The sequence below is a fragment of the Pleurodeles waltl genome, chromosome 6 (assembly GCF_031143425.1).
Source record: "Pleurodeles waltl isolate 20211129_DDA chromosome 6, aPleWal1.hap1.20221129, whole genome shotgun sequence".
NCBI classification, from domain to species: Eukaryota; Metazoa; Chordata; class Amphibia; order Caudata; family Salamandridae; genus Pleurodeles; species Pleurodeles waltl.
Window position 1 is genome coordinate 1,469,859,741 of NC_090445.1, and position 22,183 is coordinate 1,469,881,923.

Sequence of the window (22,183 nt, forward strand, 5' to 3'; positions counted from 1 at the left end):
AATAGACTGGTACCAGGTGTAAATATCAAATTCTCCAACTCTTCAGTTCACTCCTGGGCCACCCGAGAATCCCTAAGCTTCAAAGGCTTCCCTGCTGCTGGAGGCCCAAGGGCCTAACTTGGTCAGTAAGACTGGGGGGGTTGAACTTCAAATTTCCCAACAATCATGCTGGCATGTTCTGTTAAAATACATTATATGACAAGCAGGGAGCATGAGAGGGGCATAAGGGGCAGTGGGAAGGGAGAGGACTGCAGATTGTTAGGAGTACTAAGCGAGAGAAACACAACATTTTGTAAAAACAAAAAAAACATATTGAGGACTTTGAAAACAGAGATGAGATTGTGTGTGTTTTTGTCAGTGTGTGCATGCAAAAATCCCTGGTGAAATCTGACAGACATCTCACCATACCTGACTGAAAGCATCTGTATCCAAGTCTTCATTAGAAAATGCAATTATTGGGTGGGGTGTAACACCCCAAACACTGAAGCCTACCTTGTACGCTCTGAGGAATTCCCTACGTCTTGAGGCCTGCCCGTATTGTCAATACTAAACAACATATGTAAAAATAGACAAAAAAAACTGAAAAAGGTCCAACCCTAATGTGATGAGGTATGTGTCATTATGCTGCAGTGGACACTTTTTTCTTTGTTTTTAATTTAGTGTCTCAATATGTTCTAAGATGGCAGAACATCATCTTGGATCAGTGAATTAAAACATAAAAAGGTGGAAGCATGTTATTCAGAGGAGAACATAACAGGTCCAGTAGCAAATGTAACTGCTAGGCCTGCCAAAATGAAAAGAAGTGGAAATAAATATCATGGTGAGTGAAGGAAAGCAATTGAACTCAAATGGGGCACTATAGGAAGTAGGGGAGAAACAGACAAGTAAGGAGGTACAAATAAAAACGCAGCAAGAAAGCCAAGGGGGAAGCAACAGACATATTGGGGGCAACAAGGAGACTGCTCTGGTGGTTTGAGGGAGAAGCAGAACTTTGGGAAGAGAACATGAAAATACATGCGTTCTCATTAGGTGCTGAAAGAAAAAAAGTGGTTACCTGAATGTAACCAGTTGAAGGATACTAGTCAACTAATCAAAAGAACGGTAAAGAAGCTACATCTGAATTTATTATTCACAAACACCAGAGACAAACAAGATAAGAGGAAAGAAAACCAATAAAAAATCAAGCAAATGAGTCTGACAAGAAAGCCAACCAAATATAAGTAACAAGCTGACTCAAACCCTTCTATAATTATTATTGCTCCAGAGCTCAAACCCTGGTTCACCAATTCAAATGACAGCAGCTCTGAGATGCTTCATGCCAAGTACAGCAATATAGATATATTTGAAAGGCATCTAATTTTTTAGTAGTGGTTAAGTGATTCATTTTACCATCCTTATGAAGAACATTTTGTGCACAAGGATGAGTGTCATTGTACTCTTTCTTTTCACATGCTTGAAATGAGCCTCAGGTGCACAGTGGGTTTATTTTTGCTTCAGGAAAGAACCCATCACCACCCTGTCCTTACCCTCAGTGTCTTCCACATAGCCACCCTCCTGCACAGCATCCATTATAAACTACGACCCCACTGACCCACATCTCACCCCACCTCAGAGAGCTCCAAACTGCCCATTCGCAAAGCAGCCAATTCAAACTCCTCACTCACACACTCAAAGTCTTCCACAACACTGGCCTACCATACCTCAACAACTGCATACACTTTCACAAGTCTGACAGACACTTATGCCTAGCCTCACTCGCCTCCTGCATTCACAAGAGCAGAACAGGTCATTCATTCCCATACATTGCACCAAAAACAAGGAAAGGCCTCCCACAACACATCAGAGTCTCCCTGTCACTTCTTGAGCGCCGCCAGAAGCTGAAGGCATGGTTCTTCACTTCACTCTGAGGGGACTCTGCAACACACCAGCTCCAGTGCCTGCATACCCTCATCAGGTGAGTAATGTGCTATACAAATTGACATAACATACCAGTTCTACCACAATTTAAAACCCCAGACTCGCCCACTTTTCTGATGGTATTTATACACTGTATTAAGTTTGCAAAAGTGAAAAGGAAGTGCACCACCTAGCTATGTGCAGGTGTTATTTGTCAACCACAGTACACACACAAGCACTAGTGTGTGAGAAATCTTTGAGGCAGATTAGGTAAAAGATCTGGTGCTGGTAGCTGCGTCGACAGTGGAGAGTGATAAAACAAATACGTTCTATGTTATGAGGGGTGTCAGCATGTCTCCAAGCCAATACGTGAGACCAATTGGCTTTGCCAATGCTTTTGTTTTTTACCTATTACGTTTGGATCTATAAATGGCAGTCTGGGACATTACTAGGCCCCGTGGGGGAGGGGGTGGCAGGTGGGGAAAGGGCGTTGGGGTACAGTCTGAAAGGGGAGAGAAAGGCAGGACCCTTCAGGGCTAAGCATCATCTGGAACTCTCTACTCTTGCCCTCACTTACCTTAGTTCCACGCCTACAGTCGCTATCCACTAGAGCAGTGTGCACGTAATAGAAGACAGTGGCAGCCTGGAAGAAAGTTCTTCTATTATATGTATGGTGTTAGAGAGCTAACAAAAGCATAGTCTTTTGCATTATAGAAGATTGTCCTTCTATTATGAATATAATGTAATGGACTAAAAGTTTGCAAAAAGGTAAATTATTAGTAGTACTTGGGCATACAGAAATTACAGTGAGTTAAATCTTACCATTGTTAGGGGAAAATCATGCCTAGCTTCCTTAGTGATTCAGAACATATTTCAAATAATGTAGGGAAGACCCTATCCCATGCATGTGTGTTAGGTGCCTTCTACAAGGCAGTAGGTAGGCAGCATTTTTCTTATCTTCTGGCAGTCCTTCAAGCCAAGGTTTCTGCTTCTTTGTTATTTGCAGTAGAACTAACAGGTATAGCTGCCTGGAATTTCCTGGATAAAGCTTAAGGGCACATTTTAAGGTGTCTGACCCCTTGTAACACCTTAGCGTCAATTGCTGTACTAAGGTTAGAATTTGGTAATAAGAGCTCCTTTGTACAAGGCCTAGTTGGGGTTATCAAATGGGCCCACTGTTTGACCCATGGTGGGGAATCTTCTTTAAGTCATCTTATGTATAAAGAGATTTTTATAATGCTGAGAGAGAAATCACTGTTTTTTAGAAACTTGAAGTCTGCTTTAGAATACCTGGAGTTAGACTTTAATGTAACATATTCTTTATCTCCCATAAAGCTGAGAATGTGTTTAAAACAGGTTTCCACAAGCAAAAGTTATCAGATGGACCTAAATCTATGCAATCAATAGAAAAGATATGAAGTGTTGACTAACTTTGTGGAAATTAAAAGAGCCCAACCTTTTTTAGGCTGGAACTTGCCTCACGGGTGGGATGTCTTTTCTTACTATTAAGATTAGATATGCTTCCATTCAAGATTTTAATCACAAAATGGTACAGCACTACAATAGTATGTGACTTTTGCCAATTTGATATTCAAGATGTAAAACATTTTTTATTATCTTCCCAGCTCTGCTGCTACTAAGTAGAAAACGGCTAAAACCACTCTCTCTGAAATGTAATGCAATAGCTTCAGGGGAGGAGCTTCATTTAGTATATACACCCCTAGTAAAATGTTCTGCTATCAAGTTTTCAACTTTTTAAAAGTTTTTTTAAATGTATTTTAACTTGTATAAATGATCTATTGCAGCTGTTTTAATATTATATTACACATGTAAAAATGTTGTGAAATTGTATACGATTGTACATTGTATGGACACATTTATAATGTGGACCTCTTCTGAATTCCAAATCATTAAATAAACTTACACTTACAATGGACTATTGTGAAATACTATATTGTGTATTGGAGAAAATTGTTTTTCTATCATAGCTAAATGCTGACTGCAGCAAGTGATGGATAAGGCGGCAGATGGAGGAGAACACTTACCCACCGAGGTCCAGCTGCCTGATGCAAGGGTATACATGTATTTTAATTGTGAATTTGGGGACCTTCAGAAAAGGCATCAGTTGAATACTATTGTCACCCACGAATATACAAAGTGTTGGAATGGCTAGCAATTATACTATGCGTCACATGCGTCACTTCAATTTCGAGAGGGCAACCCACGAGAGTTAGAGCGTCTATATTTTTTAACGGTTGTGACACCAAAATCACACAAGAAAGGGCTCTAGGTCACTGCCACAGCACACGTAGCATCATTTAAAAATGACCACAATTCCTTGCTTGTCTGGATTTCCACTTCAAATTGTTGGGGAAATCTGCCATATTAGTGATAAGTCTGATGCCACTTAAATGCTCCTAAAACTGTCAGTTCTCCGAGCTTTCTCTGTGACTTCATTTACCTTCATTCTGGCATCCTTTGCTGTGCTGCGGATAGCACCCTCATCGCCCTTCTTCCCTATTTCTATTTCCAAAGCATAAATAAAAACTTGCATTATGAAGTTGACCATTTCGTTCCCCACTATTATATATCTACGTTTAATATTTGTTGTTATTAAAGTAATAAAACAGAAACACTTTTATAACATTAAAACAATCTGGCTTTTGATCATCTGCCATCAGCAGATAACGCAAAGTACCGATTTTCCTTTCTTTGAAGTTTGTTTATTTAAATCCCCGTGGTGCTGGACTATTGCGCAATGGTTTACAATACAAATAATTCGTCAGCATTTGGAGCATTACCAGCTGTAGATTTACACAAGAAAATCGGTATAAAGCAAAAGGGAACAATAACATGGATTTCCATAGATAGTGTATGAGCTTGTGCATAATGTTCTCAGAAGAAAATGTAATGGCTTGCCAGGGCTACAGCTCAGAATGTAATATGTTGACAAGCAGACAGCAGCCATCCTCCCTGTCAGACTCCAGATTCTTACTGAAAACAAAGAGAAAATGTTCTTTCCTTAAGCCTCGCAGTGTAAAAAAAACATTATCTCTGCAGATACCTTAATGATGGTAACATTTATTGCGCTAGAAATATAAACATTTTCCAGTATAAACTCCATGTAACATAATGGGTTGATATGTTGGAGTAACTATTTATAGACAACGAAAAATGTGAATATACAGAATGTGTATGTGATAGCAAATATATTTTCCAATCCAAGTGTAGTGAAGACCCAGGTGTAGCATACTGAATTATACAAAAACATCTGTTTGACAATTCGGCATGTTAGTTTCTCTCATTATTTCCCGCACCCTTTCCTCTCTCCGAATAAATGCGATGGCAGGTCTAGCAGCTTCAGCAGGGAAAACAAAAAATAATGAAACAAGACTGAGACAAAATTGACTACAGCTACAGATCAAACTTTCAAATGTCAAAAGTGTGGATTTTAATATTGCCTTACTGAAGCAACCCATCTAAAAATTAGCAAAAACGTTTTCGAGGTCTGTAAATCTTCCATCTGGCATTTATCCGTGTTTGTAATTTCTTTATGCAACCTAACTTAAAATAATAATGTCTGAATGAGAAAACGTGAATTGCTTTTACTCTCGGCCCGTGATTTGCTGTGTTTTGCACGTACGATAATGGGCAGATGCAACACTTAGGGGCATATTTATACTCCGTTTGCGCCGAATTTGCGTCGTTTTTTTCGACGCAAATTAGACGCAAAACTAACTCCATATTTATACTTTGGCGTTAGACGCGTCTAGCGCCAAAGTTCATGGAGTTTGCGTCATTTTTTGGCGTGAACACCTTCCTTGCGTTAATGAGATGCAAGGTAGGCGTTCCCGTCTTAAAAAATGACTCCCAGGCATGTGCGTGGTATTTATACTCCCGGGCAAAAATGACGCCCGGGAGTGGGCGGGGCAAAAAAACCCGCATTTGCGCCTCTTTTTAACGCCTGGGTCAGGGCAGGCGTTAAGGGACCTGTGGGCTCAGAATGAGCCCAGAGGTGCCCTCCCCTGCCCCCAGGGACACCCCCTGCCACCCTTGCCCACCCCAGGAGGACACCCAAGGATGGAGGGACCCATCCCAGGGAAGAAAAGGTAAGTTGTGGTAAGTATTTTTTTTAATTTTTTTTTGTGGCATAGGGGGGCCTGATTTGTGCCCCCCTACATGCCACTATGCCCAATGACCATGCCCAGGGTGGGCATGGCCATTGGGCAAGGGGGCATGACTCCTGTCTTTGCTAAGACAGGAGTCATGTTAATGGCGTCAGGGCGCCAAAAAAAAAATGGCGCAAATCGGGTTAAGACGATTTTTTTGCCTCAGCCTGACTTGCCCCATTTTTGGACGCCCAAACGCCATTTTTCCCTACGCCGGCGCTGCCTGGTGTACGTCGTTTTTTTTCACGCACACCAGGCAGCGCCGGTCAGCTAACGCCGGCTAACGCCATTCAATAAATACGGCGCCCGCATGGCGCTTCAGAATGGCGTTAGCCGGCGCAAAATTTTTTGGCGCAAAACTGCGTTAGCGCAGTTTTGCGTCAAAAAGTATAAATATGGCCCCAAATTTGCTTACCCTGCCAAATTCCAGGATTGCTGAATGCCAGCACTGCACATTCTTCATTCGACTTTATGCCGCTTTCTTCCATCCCCTGGATTCTGCCTGCATGTAGGGTCTTTTGCATCCTTAATTTTTCTATTTGCCTCTATAATGAATAGACTTCCGTATTTTCCCTTTCTGCCTTTCTCTCATTTGCCCTGCTTCAAAGTCTCTCTATTGGAAAATAAGTCCAGTTTCCCAAAAATGAGTGCTGGCACTTAAGCACCGGTAACTACTGCCGCAAATTAAGCAGTGAGCAAAAGACTGCTTTTTACAGAGATTTGCAGCTATATGTTCTTCAATCATTAGAAACATTTTCTGAATGGTTACCAGCAAGTCACAAAAAAAAAGCCATATGAGGTGCGTGTAAAGCACACACTTTTCAACTGAATCTCATTTAGGCACTCATATTGAGACCAAGACAGTCAGAGATAAGACACGGGCATATAATTGAATCTGAAACCAGGCCAGATCACCATATCTGTGGAGTAAGTCCATTAATGGCTCAGAATGGCTTTGCAGAAGAAGCCTTAATACTCTTTTGATAAGGAGTGATTGTGAATGATTGCAATTCATCAAATCTGAGAGCTCCATAACTTGATTGAGGACTTGGCCCTAAGCACGTGAGGGAAACACTTTCTGTGTGTGTGTGTGTGTGTGTGTGTGTGTGTGTGCCATATTATTGAAAAATGTACAATGGCAATAAAAGCCCTCGGTGGCTGCAGTAAATGGGCATCATTCGTAAAGTGGGGAACAATTTGCACCTCCAGTAGGGGGCTCTTTGGCAGTGCTTAAGGAGGGTTCAAGCCAACTACATGGCCACACTGACCTAGGGAGTTGATTACAACTGAAGTTTCAGTTCCAATTTTTATAAATAATTTGGCCAGCTGTCGTTGTGTGTAAAGGCATTAACAGAGCAAACCGGTCCACAGATTGATAATCAGAGTATAATCACAGTAAAAAATGAGATATTTTACTTCAACAAACTCAATTTTCAAGTGAAAAAAAGAAAACATCTTTGTGTTGTATAATTTGACATTTTCTCAAAGGTCATTTCTCTTAGTGTCTGAGTTTCTGGTGTGATCTACAACAGCACCTAGCGAATTCTCGATTAATATCCAATAGAGAGGTAGAGGTGTTTGTGCATCCACAACAGAGACAATATAAACAGGTTGTTAGATATTCGTACAGACCTGCAAAAATATTCTTCTACTGGTAAAAGTAGTCTCCTTCGGAACTCTCTGTGGAAATTTGGGGCAGTATTAAACATACTGTGCATTTTCCTTGTTTGGGCAGGGCGCACCTTTCAAATGGTGCACCCTGCACAAAAAAGGTGAATGTAGCCTATTAGCATGAATGTGCTGTCCTGTGGGCAGTGCATTCAAGTCAAATACAGAGCGGCTTTGAAGCAGTCACTCTGTGTTTCATTGTGCAGGCCCTAATCCGCCTGCACTTTAAAGAGGGAAGAGAGATCCCCTTGCAGGTGGGTATAGTGAGTGACTGCACCCACCTGCAAGGAGATGTCTGGGGAGTCAATAGGACCCTCTTCATTCCCTCCACACGGCTGCCATCGGGGGCGCACTGACAGTGTGCCACCTTTTTGTGGCGCAACTTCAGTGTGCCTTGTGATTGCTTCTTTTCCTTTGCGCCACATCAATAATATGGCACGGGCGCAGAGGCAAAGAGATTCCTTCATTTGCATGGGGCCTCTCCCCTCTGAAAATGAGGGACAACCCTCTGATGTACACCAGCGCTTTCTCTATTACCGAATGCTCCGGGTCTGTGCAAAGCAAGCACAAAAGTCAGTTGCCCCCCCTGGGGAACTTTGTATAATACAGCCCATGGTGTTTTTCCAAAAGTTCCTGCCAAATTCTTCGAGCTCAATTTTTCCCTTGCCGTTCTGCCATCATATAATTTGGATAGTCATGAATGGGCATCAATAGACTGCAGCAATTAATATTAATTTGATGGTCTGGTTAACAGTATTCCCTTCTTACTCAAGCCTCAGAGGTCCAATATGGCCTTACACTTGCCATTAATCCTTCTCATCACCCGGACAGCTCTTCTGATAATTTTCTTTAGTACAACTGATTTTGGTCTGGTGATCAAGATGGTGAGGGATGTGACAATTGGGAAATCTTATTAGGTTGCTGTAACAAATGTGGTAGCCAATGGCGTCTTGGTATTCAGAAACACCATAAACTACATTGTACAGATCAATAGTTGTAGGCACTTCCAACAAGATATTCCTTTTGTTCCAATAGTCTTTGAAACAACAAGATGAAGGGGCAGAGCAATGGAGCACTGCACATCTCAAAAAGTCTGGTCATTCTCATGACGCATCTTCCCTACAGTAGCACTGGTATGCCGTCAGCTAATTGGTGGGAACAGGCTAACTGTTCATTTAACATATTAACACATTTGCCCATTGTGAGAAATTGGATTGTTGATTGAGGGAGCTGTGAACCCCTCTCAAGCAACAGGCACAATCCTTGTTACAGTGAATAACAAAAGTCAGTAAATTACCCTGTGCTTAACCCTCTGGTAGCTTGGCACAAAGTCAGTCAGGGTTAACTTATAGGTAATGTGGAAAGTATTTATGCAGCACTCAAACACTAATAAGGTGAAAACACAACACAAGGAAAAAATCCCATACTAATTTAGAAAAATCGATAAATAAATCAGTAGAACCGGAGACATGCAATTTCAAAGATTTAGGTAAATATTGCGCCCAAAAACACAAAGCAATACTCATGATAATCTGGCCAGGTTAAACCGGGGGAAAGTCACAAGTTCAGGCTGACCACGATGGAGTGAGGGCTGGCTACATGCACCAGGTTAGTCCTGCTGAAAAAGTTACTTTCTCAAAGTCTAGTGAAAAGAGATCAGGTTGCAGTGGACAAGCGAGAAGCAGGGACAGTGTCGTGGATGGGTGTCACTGTAGCGCGAAGAGCAGACTGAGTGTTGTGGACAGTTGTCATTTTAGCATGAACTACAGATCTTGTGTTGCCGGTCATCACTGGCTGTGACTGGAGTGCAAAGGGTTAGGATCACTGGTGCTTCATGTTGGTGGTCGGGGCAGATGACTATATCTTGCCCCAAATGGGCCATTTCACCAAAACGTCATGATTTCTTCTTTGTGTTCAGAGGAGTGCACTCTGATGCCAACCAAAAGTCCAGAACCTGGGAAGGTGCCTCATGGACTCAATCTTGCAGGGCTCATGCAGGTCCAATTGTAAGTCCAGGGATGTCCAATTGCAGCAAGTCATCTAGGCAGTTGCGGGAGGCCTCTCGAGCTTGTTATTTCCCTGTAGATAATAAAAAGGGGAGTCAGTCAGCTGACCCTCAGAGTCACATCAGGTAGCCTTGGATGAAGGAAGCAGGCCCAGCTTTCCTCCTCAGACAGCATGACAGTCCTCTGGCAGTAGGCAGTCCATGTTCTGTAGTATCGCCAACCCCATGAGTATATATTTGGTGCCAGCTTTGAAGTGGAAGAAACATCTGAGGTTTTCCCCACACAGATGGTTCTGGAATTTCCTGCCTCCCTGCCCAGGCTCTCAGGGTCTGGGATCACAAAAAGCTAGTGTGAAGTTCTTTGTGAATGCAGGAGGCAGCCTATATTGAAGTGTAAGTGGGGTAGGTGACAGCTCCACCCCCACCCATCTTGTCAGCATGGCTCATTCCTCCAACATCCAGTTCCCATTTGTGACATTGTCTGGGAGGAATACACAAAGGCCAATTACACCTAGTCATGTGACCCAGGACACAGGCTGCAAGTACACATATTTAACCTTTGATGCTCCTTCTTTATTGTAGTCTTGCTGGAAATTTCCCAGATAAAGTTTGCTGAGCATGACGGGATGTGTTCCAATGAAGCAGCACTAAACCTTTATAAGACTAAGGTCCTCATTATGTACATGTCGGGATGCCCCACCGCCAACTGTGCGGACAGTCAACAAAAGACCGTCAGTGGAGGCGGGCGGCATCCTGCCAAATAATGACTCATGGTGCCTGTTGGACTTTTGGCCATACGCATGGTCATCCCTAGTCTTTTTGCCTCCTTCCTCCTGGTTTTTCTGACCTCTCGCTGTTGGCTCTAGGACTCTGAGCACTTTATCACTGCTGACCAGTGCTAAAGTGCAGGTGCTCTCCCATCTAAAGTTGGTATGATTGGCTTATACCTAATTGGCATATTTAATTTACCTATAAATCCCTTGTACAGTGGTATCTCTATACCCAGGGCCTGTAAATTAAATACTACTATTGGGCCTGCAGCGCTGCTTGCGCCACCCACTGAAGTAGACTTTCAGACCTGTCTCAGGCCTGCTAGCGCAGGGCCTGTGTGCGCAGTTTTCTGCCACAGGGACCTGGCATCTAAATTTACTTGCCAGGCCCAGAACTCCCCTTTTACTACATGTAAGTCACCCCTAAAGTACGCCCTAGCTAGCCCTATGGGCAGGGTGCCATGTATGTAGAAAGGCAGGACATGTGCCATATTGCATGGCCTGTCCTAGTAGTGACAAACAGCCTAACTTGGTGTCTCACTGCTGTGAGTGCTGCCTTCTCATAGGATTGCATTAGAAATGCCCTGCCTTATGTGTAAGGGGTATTGTCTGATTTATGAGGGGTAGCGTAGGCGTGTTTGGTATGGTTGTGATGGTGATAATAAATACTGCTTACTGGTGTGGGTGTATTTTTTATTACTATCACAGAAATGCCACTTCTAGAAAGTGCGCATTTATCTGTGCTTATAATTCTGGTGTTTTGCAGCTTGACTCCAATCCACGTCTGGGCAGAGTGACAGTTGGGGCTTTGTGCATACTTTTCAGACAGCCTGTACACAGGGAGGGTGGAGGTGTCACTGAGGTGCATCTACATACTGAATAGTCTCCCTGGGCTGAGAGAAGGGAGAGGCGGGGCACACCTACATTTGTAAAGGCTGTGCCCTGGCCTCACACAATAGGGTCGTTAACCCCCCACTGATGTTTGGAGCCTGTGCTGAAAGGAGAGAGGGGGCACTCCCAGAACCAGTTGTAACTGGCTGGAACCTCCTCTCCCTGTCATTGTAAAACACTGTAAAAAAAGGACTATAAGTACAGGGGAATTTTCCCCACAATTTGAACATTCTTGGAACTTGAACCTGGACACAGAACGCTGATGAATGGACTCACCAGGAAACCGCCATGGACTGCTGCTGCTGTGCTGACCTGTGACCTGCCTGGTCACTAGGAGGAACTGCCACCATCTGCACCCCTTGTGCTGGCCTGTAGCTGGGCCCACCAGCCCTGTACCTTTTCCTTGATTATTGTTCCCAGGGGCAGGGTGCTGTGGCCCCTGACCCCTGCACCGATCTCCTACAGCGTTGCTTTAGCGCTTAGGAAAAGCGCTCTTCCTTATAGCTGCTGCAGAGGATCACCGCCGCAACCGGGGCTGTTGAGGTGTCTTAGCGCTTTGAAAGCGCCTTTCTTATGCCCAGGGAAATCACCGCCGCAGCCCGGGAGCCTCCATGTGTTTTCGCGCTCTCTACGGCGCCTTTTGTGTGCTGGAATCACCGCCGCAGCCCGGGCAGAGCATTTGCCTTCAAGCGCGAGGTTCGCGCTGTGTCTAGTGCCCCCGGGGCACGTCCAAGAGCCAAGGAAGGAGCTAGCACGCTCCTAGCGTGCTCCCGGGGGACGCGCGCTTTTCAGAGCGCCCCCGGGGCACCAGCAGGCCCCACCTGGGGCCGCAACGTCATCAGAGGGAGAGGAGGACGCCTCTCCCTCGCTTACAGGAGTCCCGGAGGCAGAGGGAGAGGAGGACACCTCTCCCTCCCTTGCAGGAGTCCCGGAGGACTCTCCTGCTCTTCTGGGCCGGGCGGCAGCCTCACCGGAGGCTCGCCCTGGCCCCCGGCTCTCTTGTTGGCCCCCTCGCGGGCCAGGAGTATTTTATTTAGGGGTCTCCCTTTGAGGAAGGGCCACGGAGGCCCAGGGAGACCCCAGAAGTTAGCGGGTCCCCCGGAGGGGCCCGTGTTTCAACAAGGAGGGGGTGCGAGGCGCCCCCCCTCCCGCTTTAAAGGTTTCCCGGACCTGGGCCCCCCTCGAGAGGGCCGGTGGAGGCCTAGGGGGGCCCCCAGTGTTCACGGTCCCTGGAGGGGCCCATTTTTGTTACGGAGGAGGTGCGTGCCGCCCTCCCCTAACTCCAGGAGACCAGGGAGGCCCCCGTTTTGCGCAGAAGAGCGCCGGGGGCCCTGTTAGTTGTCTTCAGGCACGGAAGGTGCCTGCTTCATCATCCCCAGGTACTTTAAAATGGACCAATATGATTATAGTCTAAAGTTCTTTCTACAGACTTTGCCATTATGATATATTGCCTACCTGTTCTATGATGCTCTGACATATGTGTGCACATGTTCCTTTTATGGACATGACTTGCTAATATGTTTCCCTAACTTGCCATAGGTTTTCTAATGTTCCTACTATGGGCATTTTATGATATGCTTATGACAAGTGTTCTAATGTGATAACGTGTTTCCTGACTACTGCTTATGTTGCAGAATACTGAGTAACCTGTGTGTTATGTGTGACTACTGCTAGTTTGCAGAGTAATTAATGTGTAACGTGTTCTGACAACTGCTAAGGTAGCAGGATAGTACTGTTATGTGATGTTGGTCTAATAATTACGTTGTGTACAATACAGTGTATTTTTATATAATCTGGTGTTGTGTTTCCTTTGTGGTGGGGATATTGCGTCACATGTATGTGTGTGTTGTGCAAACGCTTTACGCATTGCCTCCGGGTTAAGCCTGACTGCTCGTGCCAAGCTACCAAGGGGGTGAGCAGGGGTTATCTTGGACGTGTAACTCCCTTGCCCTGACTAGAGTGGGTAAGTTCTGCCTGGCTGAGGTGCATACCCTAGCCAACCAGAAACCCCATTTCTAACATTGGAAGTCAGCGGTGAGGATAGGACTTGCGCTTGCACAATACCATTGTGACTCATTATTTCACTACAAGGATTGCGTTTAGACCATCACATGTTTGGCTTCTCTTAACTTTCTCTCTTTGGTCATTTTTCCTGTTTTCAGTTCTCACGCTTGGGTATTGTGGTTGTCACAGTTGAGTTATTTGTACCTTTTCAAGATGGGGCTTACCTTTGATTTAGAGGACCTGCCGTTTTACACGCAGGAGGAATTAGAGGGGTTCTGTAGAGAGAGAGGGCTGCCTGTAGAAGGGGACCTCAGGAGATCTCTGAATTTCTTTGAAAGGTTTGTGACATTTACCCAGGGAGGGAGTGTGCTTAGGGGGTACCCAGAGGATCCTGAGTGTAGCGAGGGTTCCCAATGGGAGGGCTCCCAGACCTCATCCCTAGAGAGTGGTAGAGAGACTGATCAGGAGGGTGAGAATGACCGGTTGGGGACGCCAGTTGACAGGGAAGGCCCCAGTGATAGGGAGTCCCTTGCTGGGCCCAGTGTAAGAAGCAGGGCTACCTCTCATTCCTTGACGCCTGATGAGCTAAGAGATAGGCGGGAAGAGAGGGACCTGAAGTTGCAGTTAGCGCGCCTAGCTGTTGAGGAGAGAAGGGCTGAGGTAGAGAAGGCCTTAGTACAGGAGAGAATGGCAGAGGCAGAGAGGGCCTTTGCCAGAGAAAGACTCGCTCTAGAGCGCAGTCTGAAGGTTCTGGACTCACCAGCGCTGCAGGTGGAGTCCAGTGGTGGCAGCAATGTACAGTGCTGTAGCAAAGATGTTCCTCACATACCCATAGATCTGGTACCTAGGTTCCAAGAGGGGGGTGACATACGTCAGTGGTTAAAGGAATATGAGAGGGCTCTGGTAGAGCGCAGGATCCCTGAGAAGGATTGGGGAACTGGCCTAGGGAGTTTTATTCCTGAGGAGGGGAGGGATGCCCTACTGACTCTAGAAGAGAGTGACAGGGAGGGGTACTCCGCGGTGAAGAACGCACTGATTGTGAAGTATGGTTTTTCCCCTGAGGAATACAGAAAAAGGTTTAGGGGTGGTAAGAAACTGTCCCACCAGTCTTGGGAGGAGTTTGTGGAGGATTGCTGCATTGCACTAGATGGATGGGTGAAGGGTAGCACAGTAAACAATTTTGAAGGGCTGTTTAATCTGATTCTCAGAGAGCACCTGTTTCGTTGTTGTTTTTCAGAGTTACGCCAACACTTGTCAGTGTGTGAGCTCTCTGACCCCAGGGAGCTTGCAAAGGAGGCAGACTTCTGGTTGCGTACCAGAGGGTCTGGTGTGACATTAGGGGGTGTTCCTAATGAGAGTGGTCTAGGTGTTTCCCAACAAGGTGTGGTGGGAAAGGAATGGAGTGTCCCAGGTAGGTCCCAGTGGACTGTGATGGGTGAGGGACCCCATGTCCCGTCTCCGAGGAGAGGGAATGGGGCTGGGCTGAGGCCCAAGGTGCCCAAGATACCGTCCCAGGCCCCTGAAGGTTCCATGAGTGAACGCCAGGAGGTGAGCCTAACCTGTGCCGTAAGGCCAGCTGTTCAGAAGGATCCCATTTTGTCATTAGGACTTAGGCGGGTAGCTGGTGATAGCGTTCCGCCGGTCCTGGTGTCTGGTAGTCTCGCTCTACAGCGGAGGAGGCGGAAATCCAGGCATAGGGTTGAGAGGGGGCTGCGGGCCCCAGTGGAGAACCTGGAGGGTCAGGGGTCAGCTCTGAGAGCAGAGCCCCCCAGGAATGACCTTGGTGAGACCATTTCTGGGCTGGGGGGAATCCAGACTCTGTCCGATGGGCAGAGGTCAGGAGACTTGCGCCAGCCAGACTCTTGTGTGGCCCTTGGGGAAAGTGTTTCCCTGGTGGGGGGTAGGTGTGCCCCCCAGGAAGTCCTGGTGCGCCAGGCAATGATTCAACCGCAGGGTGGTGACTCTGGGTTGGATGATCAGGTTCAGGGGGTAAACTCTGACCTGATGGGGAGTACGTGTGCTCCCCAGGAAGTCCTGGTGCGCCAGGCAGTGGTTCAACTGCAGGGTAGTGACTCTGGGTTGGATTGCCAGATTCAGGGGGTAAGCTCTGATCTGGTAGGGGGTAGGTGTGCTCCCAAGGAAGTCCTGGTTCGCTGGGCAATGGTCCAGTCTAAGGGTGTCGTCCCTGGACTAGATAGACAGGTTCAGGGGGTAAACTCTGACCTGGTTGGGGGGGCGGTTAGTGCGCTCACCTCCCCGTGTGAAACTTCTGGTGGCTTCTCCCGAGGTGGGGAGATGCAGGACTCTGGAAGTGGGGTTCAGGGAGGGGGCAGCCCGCCCTGGACCCCGGTGCAACCCAAGGGTGTCGTCCCTAGGTTGGGTGGTCAGTCGCCAGGTAGTGATCCTGGGCTGGCGAGAAAGTTGTGCAGGGCTGCTGTACCCAGCACCCTGGCAAGTGTGGATTCTGGTGATACCCCTCCTAGGAGAGGAGGGCGGAATCCTAGAAGGAGGGGTAGAGGGAGGAGAGCCTCGCCTCTAGCCCCTGTAGAACCTATGGGTGCGGACCCTAGGTTGGTGGATCAGTGGCAGGGTAGAGCCCCTGAACTGATCAGAAATGGAGTGGAGACAGGTTGCTTTGCACCTGGGGCTACCGCCCCCCACTCATTATGGTTTCAGAGACCAGAGGCTCCTAGATGGCCTGGGGCCTGGTTCTGGCCATTGGCAGCTAGAGAATCCCCGTGGGTTGGTCTAGGCTGCCTGGGACGCATTGACAGAGAGATCCCAGTGGAGTCAGGAAGGCGTAGAACTGGAACATGCCCCTGCTGTTGTGGGCCTGGGTCCTTGTTCTATCGCCCCAATCAGGAAAGTACATCAAGGTATTGATTGTTCTCCCCTGGATTTTGGCTGGTAGGGGGTTGTGTTGGACTTTTGGCCATACGCATGGTCATCCCTAGTATTTTTGCCTCCTTCCTCCTGGTTTTTCTGACCTCTCGCTGTTGGCTCTAGGACTCTGAGCACTTTATCACTGCTGACCAGTGCTAAAGTGCAGGTGCTCTCCCATCTAAAGTTGGTATGATTGGCTTATACCTAATTGGCATATTTAATTTACCTATAAGTCCCTTGTACAGTGGTATCTCTATACCCAGGGCCTGTAAATTAAATACTACTAGTGGGCCTGCAGCGCTGCTTGCGCCACCCACTGAAGTAGACTTTCAGACCTGTCTCAGGCCTGCTAGCGCAGGGCCTGTGTGCGCAGTTTTCTGCCACAGGGACCTGGCATCTAAATTTACTTGCCAGGCCCAGAACTCCCCTTTTACTACATGTAAGTCACCCCTAAAGTACGCCCTAGCTAGCCCTATGGGCAGGGTGCCATGTATGTAGAAAGGCAGGACATGTGCCATATTGCATGGCCTGTCCTAGTAGTGACAAACAGCCTAACTTGGTGTCTCACTGCTGTGAGTGCTGCCTTCTCATAGGATTGCATTAGAAATGCCCTGCCTTATGTGTAAGGGGTATTGTCTGATTTATGAGGGGTAGCGTAGGCGTGTTTGGTATGGTTGTGATGGTGATAATAAATACTGCTTACTGGTGTGGGTGTATTTTTTATTACTATCACAGAAATGCCACTTCTAGAAAGTGCGCATTTATCTGTGCTTATAATTCTGGTGTTTTGCTGCTTGACTCCAATCCACGTCTGGGCAGAGTGACAGTTGGGGCTTTGTGCATACTTTTCAGACAGCCTGTACACAGGGAGGGTGGAGGTGTCACTGAGGTGCATCTACATACTGAATAGTCTCCCTGGGCTGAGAGAAGGGAGAGGCGGGGCACACCTACATTTGTAAAGGCTGTGCCCTGGCCTCACACAATAGGGTCGTTAACCCCCCACTGATGTTTGGAGCCTGTGCTGAAAGGAGAGAGGGGGCACTCCCAGAACCAGTTGTAACTGGCTGGAACCTCCTCTCCCTGTCATTGTAAAACACTGTAAAAAAAGGACTATAAGTACAGGGGAATTTTCCCCACAATTTGAACATTCTTGGAACTTGAACCTGGACACAGAACGCTGATGAATGGACTCACCAGGAAACCGCCATGGACTGCTGCTGCTGTGCTGACCTGTGACCTGCCTGGTCACTAGGAGGAACTGCCACCATCTGCACCCCTTGTGCTGGCCTGTAGCTGGGCCCACCAGCCCTGTACCTTTTCCTTGATTATTGTTCCCAGGGGCAGGGTGCTGTGGCCCCTGACCCCTGCACCGATCTCCTACAGCGTTGCTTTAGCGCTTAGGAAAAGCGCTCTTCCTTATAGCTGCTGCAGAGGATCACCGCCGCAACCGGGGCTGTTGAGGTGTCTTAGCGCTTTGAAAGCGCCTTTCTTATGCCCAGGGAAATCACCGCCGCAGCCCGGGAGCCTCCATGTGTTTTCGCGCTCTCTACGGCGCCTTTTGTGTGCTGGAATCACCGCCGCAGCCCGGGCAGAGCATTTGCCTTCAAGCGCGAGGTTCGCGCTGTGTCTAGTGCCCCCGGGGCACGTCCAAGAGCCAAGGAAGGAGCTAGCACGCTCCTAGCGTGCTCCCGGGGGACGCGCGCTTTTCAGAGCGCCCCCGGGGCACCAGCAGGCCCCACCTGGGGCCGCAACGTCATCAGAGGGAGAGGAGGACGCCTCTCCCTCGCTTACAGGAGTCCCAGAGGCAGAGGGAGAGGAGGACACCTCTCCCTCCCTTGCAGGAGTCCCGGAGGACTCTCCTGCTCTTCTGGGCCGGGCGGCAGCCTCACCGGAGGCTCGCCCTGGCCCCCGGCTCTCTTGTTTGCCCCCTCGCGGGCCAGGAGTATTTTATTTAGGGGTCTCCCTTTGAGGAAGGGCCACGGAGGCCCAGGGAGACCCCAGAAGTTAGCGGGTCCCCCGGAGGGGCCCGTGTTTCAACAAGGAGGGGGTGCGAGGCGCCCCCCCTCCCGCTTTAAAGGTTTCCCGGACCTGGGCCCCCCTCGAGAGGGCCGGTGGAGGCCTAGGGGGGCCCCCAGTGTTCACGGTCCCTGGAGGGGCCCATTTTTGTTACGGAGGAGGTGCGTGCCGCCCTCCCCTAACTCCAGGAGACCAGGGAGGCCCCCGTTTTGCGCAGAAGAGCGCCGGGGGCCCTGTTAGTTGTCTTCAGGCACGGAAGGTGCCTGCTTCATCATCCCCAGGTACTTTAAAATGGACCAATATGATTATAGTCTAAAGTTCTTTCTACAGACTTTGCCATTATGATATATTGCCTACCTGTTCTATGATGCTCTGACATATGTGTGCACATGTTCCTTTTATGGACATGACTTGCTAATATGTTTCCCTAACTTGCCATAGGTTTTCTAATGTTCCTACTATGGGCATTTTATGATATGCTTATGACAAGTGTTCTAATGTGATAACGTGTTTCCTGACTACTGCTTATGTTGCAGAATACTGAGTAACCTGTGTGTTATGTGTGACTACTGCTAGTTTGCAGAGTAATTAATGTGTAACGTGTTCTGACAACTGCTAAGGTAGCAGGATAGTACTGTTATGTGATGTTGGTCTAATAATTACGTTGTGTACAATACAGTGTATTTTTATATAATCTGGTGTTGTGTTTCCTTTGTGGTGGGGATATTGCGTCACATGTATGTGTGTGTTGTGCAAACGCTTTACGCATTGCCTCCGGGTTAAGCCTGACTGCTCGTGCCAAGCTACCAAGGGGGTGAGCAGGGGTTATCTTGGACGTGTAACTCCCTTGCCCTGACTAGAGTGGGTAAGTTCTGCCTGGCTGAGGTGCATACCCTAGCCAACCAGAAACCCCATTTCTAACAGTGCCTCATGCTAGCGGTCGTTGGCAGGCCGGGATGTTGCTCCACCCTCACTGCCACGTCACTCTCTACACCGCCACGCCTATAATGAAGCAGTTATAGGCGTGGCGGTGTATGAAGAGGTGGCAATGGTGGCGGAGCAGCATCCAGGGAGCCCATTCCCTCCCGGAGCAGAGCAACAGAAAAGGTAAGTGATGTCCAAGAGGGAAGGGGGGAGGAGGGGTGTGTGTGAGTGTTTGACTGCATGTGGGTGTACTTTGGTTTCTGTTGGGGGGATGTGTGTCTGAGTGCATGTGTGCAAGTCCGTGAATGGGTGAATGTGAATGTGGGGGTTTGGGGGGCCTTAGGTAGCGGTGGGTGGGGTATGGAGAGAGTCAGGCTGTGGGAGACCTGCATGGGGTTTTAGGGAAGGAGGGTTGATTTTCAGGGTTTGGGGGGTGGGGGTAGGGGCTGTTATAGGGGCTTTGGGGGGTGGGTAGGGATTGTGGTAAGGGGGGAGTGGCCAGGCATGTCACATATAGGTGAAAGGAATGATTATTCCTGTTACCCATATCCTTTTGCCAGGGATTACCTGGTGGGGTAACTCGCCAGGGAATCCCTGGTGGAAATGGGATTGTAATCCCACCGCTTGTCCTGCCTCCACCGCCGGGCCAAATGTGCTCACAGTCAGCCTGGGGGTGGAATGTGGCCTGGCGTCAGAATATGGCGGTCTGGACCGCCATGCCGTTGGCGGTAATGACCACCAACGCCAGCGTGGCGGGTCAGACCGCCATGTTCATAATGATGGCCTAAATCTGTCAGAATTAGAACAAATCTATTCGTTTAATCAAAAGTGAACATAAAAGACAAAGCAAGTGCAGAAAATATCAATATATTTTAAAGTAAACAATATATTTATAAACACAGGAAAATTAGTCACCAATGCAAGGTATTTGGGAGATTATGGAGTACAATGCCAGAAGGTTTATATTGCACACAGTAAATATGTTTATGAAAGGAATTTGTTGGGGTTCCAGAGGCAGATAGTAATTTTGTTATCCATTGTGAGTTAGGTATTAGTTACCTGTGTGAATAATTATGATGAAAATATTTGTTTTAGTTGATTAATATGTGGTCAAAGCAAAAGCCAAATCGAATTAATACAGCGTTCTATGAAATATACTGGTCATCAAGCCAGTGGCAGCAGGTGTCCCTCGAAAATGGTGGGGCATTCATAAGCTACATCTTTGTTGTCACAAGGACATTAGAAGCATCATAAAGCTGCTACAAATGTATATTTTTTGCTGGTATTTACATAGTACGAACTCGATCTCACAGCATGGTATGCTTCTTGGGAGTACTTTACACGCGCATCATTTACATTTACATTACAAAGGACTCAAATGATAAAAAACAAATCACCTTACCTTATCTTCTTTCCACACCACAGGCTGACTCCATCAAATCCACAGTGTTGTATGCTGCACTGAAGAGCTGTGCAAGCTGGGAATGAGGAATCTATCACAACGCACCTCAAGCAACAAAAGCCATGCTCTCATGCTGTTTATTATAGTGAACAGCAGAAGAGCACTGGGAGGATTGACTGGGACAGACGAACACAGTGCTCCATCCGAGACCGATGGAGCTGTGTGTCTGGTTTCCCCATCTTACTAACTACGATGACTTGGAAAGCCCGAACTGAGCATGTTAGGCTGGCTACAAGCAAAATACCGGCTAACCTGACAAGCACATTCCAGATACACAGCCCCAGTTGGTCACAGCAGTAAGCCACACCTCCTACATTACACCTCCTGTGTGCCGGCATAATGTGTGTGATTTATAATTGCTGACAGGCAGGGGTTATCAACCCATTGCTACTATGGAGAAACTGTCCCTGCATCCAGCACAAAATTGCATCAGCTTGCCTATATAAGAATGTTCTTGTGGGTCCTAATTCGGAAGATTCTTTCATTTACACAACTGCTTTGTGACTAACAACTATAGTCTCATGTGGGTTAGCTACGAAAGAGGATAATGTACATTTCCTGCTCTTCTTTCCATGGTACTATGACTCAGGACAAAAAAGCTGTCACCGTTAGAATTGAAAAATAAAGTTAAAAGTTATAAACCAACTTCTTTACCATATTGAATGCGGATACGCTATATAAAATACATTTTTAACTACCCTATGAGATCCAGAAAGACTAATAATGTTGTTATTTAGATTTTGTATCTAGTGACTGGTTGGATTTGGTGTAGTAGTTAATTTAAATTCTGCTGTGGGTGTGTGGTTGACTTAGTAACCGGGTAGACATTATGATTCACTGTAAAGGAGCTTATAATATTACATGAACTTAAAGATATATAAGGAAATAGGATTTTTTATGACATTAATGTTGGGAAAGGGTGTAATACTTGTTAAACCAGTGATATTGTAATATTTTTGATTTTGACTAAAGTTTTGATTGTTACACTGATTCGAAAATAATAGCTTTAAGAGTAGTTTAAATGTAGTGTAAACTTTAAGTGTTCTTGAGTAACACATTGTGATAACCCGTTATATGGTTCTATATTGCCATAAAGGGACTCTGGTAACATCATAAACCACAGGTTAGAAGCCTGTGGGGTTTAAAATGTCAGCAGAATCACAGATGTAATTATAGAATCATATTACATAATACCAGTTATGTTTGTTTCTTCATCAAATGTTTAGTTTGGGTCTTTGGCTGTGCATAGTAGGAGTTGGCTACAAGGTCTAGCTTATGCTCAAGCATCACAGCCAAATATTTGTTGGCACAACTGCCCCTCTAGTCCTGGTGTCGACAGTGCTCCATGGTCTTTGCATACTGTTGCATGTATGTTTTTTTGTTAATTATCCTTTTTTCAGGATTTGTGTAAAAAGATATATTTTCAACAAATGTGCAGATCTATCCACAAACTGGCAAATCTACGGAACCATATTTGATTCTGGGAGTCCTACAA